Below are 3,683 nucleotides of genomic sequence, written 5' to 3'. Positions count from 1 at the left end.
TCAACAAAAAGGTCTGAAATGCAGTACTTGGATGCAATCTCAAAAACGACAGAATGATCTCTGTTCGTTTCCAAGGCAAACCATTCGATATCACGGTAATCCAAGTCTATGCCCCAACCAGTAACGCTGATGAAGCTGAAGTTGAATGGTTCAATGAAGACCTACAAGACCTTTTAGAACTAACACCCAAAAAAGATGTGCTTTTCATTATAGCGGACTGGAATGCAAAAGAAGGAAGTCAAGAAACACCTGGAGTAACAGGCAGATTTGGCCTTGGAATACGGAATGAAGCAGGGCAAAGACTAATAGAGTTTTGCCAAGGAACGCAGTGGTCATAGCAAACACCCTCTTCCAACAACACAAGAGAAGACTCTACACATGGACATCACCAGATGGTCAACACCAATATCAGATTGATTATGTTCTTTGCAGCCAAAGATGGGGAAGCTCTATACAGTCAGCAAAAACCAGACTGGGAGCTGACTGGTTCAGATCATGAACTTCTTATTGCCAAATTCAGACTTAAGTCGAAGAAAGTAGGGAAAACCACTAGACCATTCAGGTGTGACCTAAATCAAATCCTTTATACAGTAGAAGTGAGAAATAGATTTAGGGGACTAGATCTGATAGACAGAGTGCCTGATGAACTATGGACGGAGGTTCATGACATTGTAAGGAGACAGGGATCAAGGCCATCTCCAAGAAAAAGAAATGCAAAAAAGCAAAATGGCTGTCTGTGGAGGCTTTACAAATAGCTGTGAAAAGAAGAGAAGTGCAAAGCAAAAGAGAAAAGAATAGATAAGCATCTGAATGCAGAGTTCCAACGAATAGCAAGAAGAGATAAGAAAGCCTTCCTCAGGGATCAGTGCAAAGAAATAGAGGAAAAGAGCATAATGGGAAAGACTAAAGATCTCTTCAAGAAAATTAGAAATACCAAGGGAGCATTTCATGTAAAGATGGGCTCAATAAAGGACAGAAGGATATGGACCTAACAGAAGCAGAAGATATTAAGAAGAGGTAGCAAGTATACACAGAAGAACTGTACAAAAAAGATCTTCATGACCCAGATAATCACAATGGTGTGATCACTCACCTAGAGCCAGACATTCTGGAATGTGAAGTCAAGTGGACCTTAGAAAGCACCACTACGAACAAAGCTAGTGGAGCTGATGGAATTCCAGTTGAGCTATTTCAAATCCTGAAAGATGACACTGTGACAGTGCTGCACTCAATATGCCAGCACATTTGGAAAACTCAGCAGTGGCCACAGGACTGGAAAAGGGCAGTTTTCATTCCTATCTCAAAGAAAAGCCATGCCAAAGAATTCTCAAACTACCACACAATTGCACTCATCTCACATGCTAGTAAAGTAATGCTCAAAATTCTCCAAGCCAGGCTTTAGCAATATGTGAACCCTGAACTTCCTGATGTTCAAGCTGGTTTTAGAAAAGGCAGAGGAACCGGAGATCAAATTGCCAACACCTGCTGGATCATGGAAAAAGCAAGAGAGTTCCAGAAAAACATCTATTTCTGCTTTCTTGACTATGCCAAAGCCTTGGACTGTGTGGATCACAATAAACTTTGGAAAATTATGAAAGAGATGGGAATACCAGACCACCTGACTTGCCTCTTGAGAAATCTGTATTCAGGTCAGGAAGCAGCAGTTAGAACTGGACATGGAACAACAGACTGGTTCCAAATAGGAAAAGGAGTAGGTCAAGGCTGTATATTGTCACACTGCTTATTTAACTTATATGCAGAATACATTATGAGAAACGCTGGGCTGGAAGAATCACAAGCTGGAATCAAGATTGCTAGGAGAAATATCAATAACCTCAGATATGCAGATGACACCACCCTTATGGCAGAAAGTCAACAGGAACTAAGAGCCCTTGATGAAAGTGAAAGAGGAGAGTGAAAAAGTTGGCTTAAAGCTCAACATTCAGAAAATGAAGATCATGGCATCTGGTCCTATAACTTCATGGGGAATAGATGGGGAAACAGTGAAAACAGTGTCAGACTTTATTTTTCTGGGCTCCATAATCATTGTAGGTGGTGATTGCAGCCATGAAATTAAAAGACACTTACTCCTTGGAAAGAAAGTTATGCCCAATCTAGATAGCATATTAAAAAGCAGAGACATTACTTTGCCAACAAAGGTCCATCTAGTCAAGGCTATGGTTTTTCCTGTGGTCGTGTATGGATGTGAGAATTGGACTGTGAAGAAAGCTGAGCATCGAATAATTGATGCTTTTGAACTGTGGTGTTGGAGAAGACTCTTGAGAGTCCCTTGGACTGCAAGGAAATCCAACCAGTCCATCCTAAAGGAGATCAGCCCTGTGTGTTTATTGGATGAACTGATGCTGAAGCTGAAACTCCAATACTCTGGCCACCTCATGTGAAGAGTTGACTTATTGGAAAAGATCCTTGATGCTGGGAGGGATTGGGGTCAGGAAGAGAAGGTGATGACAGAGGATGAGATGGCTGGATGGTATCACCGACTCGATGGATATGAGTCTGAGTAAACTCCAGGAGTTGGTGATGGACAGGGAGGCCTGGCGTGCTGGGATTCATGGGGTTGCAAAGAGTCGAACAAGACTGAGTGACTGAACCAAACTGAACTGAAGTTATTTGTGCTTTCTCTTTTGTTTTCTTTCTCTTCCTCAGAAATTTACCAATGGTGATTATTACTTTGAAGGACGTATTTTTGTCTCAATATTTTCAACTGTGTAATTACTTTCTATTTCATAGATTCATATTTGCATCATCTTTTTTCTTCTGTTTTGGAGTTTTGTTTTGATACCTTCTTTACATGGATGTTTGGCTCGTTAGAATTCAATCTTCATTATTTTTTATAAGTTACTATTTATTTGGGTGCACAGGTTTTAGTTGTGGCATGTGGGATCTTTGGCCAACTAGCCCCATCTATTATCAGACAATTGGATTAAAGATTTACTCAGCATGGCCTTGCCCACCAGAGCAAGATCCAGTTTTCCTCACAGCCAGTCCCTCCCATCAGAAAGCTTCCATAAACCTCTTATATCCATCAGAGAGCAGACAGAATGAAAACCACAATCACGGAAAACTAAACAAACTGATTACATGGACCACAGCCTTGTCTAACTCAACAGTCTTAGTTATTTAAATGTGAATTTGCTTGTCGTGGGTATCTTTTCATCAATTTTTGAAAATGCAAAGTATTTTCTTGAAAAGAATGCATATTTTAAGCTGCTGAGTGTAGTGTTCATTATATCATCATGTCAGTCATTTTGAAACACTCATTTCAAGTAATTTCTTAGCACTGTCCCATAGTATTTCTGTGATGATGTACAAGTTTTGTGTTCTAAATCGTCTAGTATGGTAATCCTTAGTCCATGTCCTAAGGGGAGTTTACGGCTACAGTAGCTTAGAAAGTACTCTTACCTGGAAAATCCCATGGACGGAGGAGCCTGGTAGGCTGCAGTCCATGGGGTCTCTAAGAGTCGGATACAACTGAGCATCTTCACCTTCACTTTTCACTTTCTGGCATTGGAGAAGGAAATGGCAACCCACTCCAGTGTTCTTACCTAGAGAATCCCAGGGACGAGGGAGCCTCATGGGCTGCCGTCTATGGGGTCGCACAGAGTTGGACACAACTGAAGCGACTTAGCAGTAGCAGCAGCAGCAGCTTAGAAAGTATAATT

This window comes from Ovis aries, chromosome 10, assembly GCF_016772045.2.
Source record: "Ovis aries strain OAR_USU_Benz2616 breed Rambouillet chromosome 10, ARS-UI_Ramb_v3.0, whole genome shotgun sequence".
Classification (NCBI taxonomy): domain Eukaryota; kingdom Metazoa; phylum Chordata; class Mammalia; order Artiodactyla; family Bovidae; genus Ovis; species Ovis aries.
Note: the sequence above shows the minus strand (reverse complement) of the source record.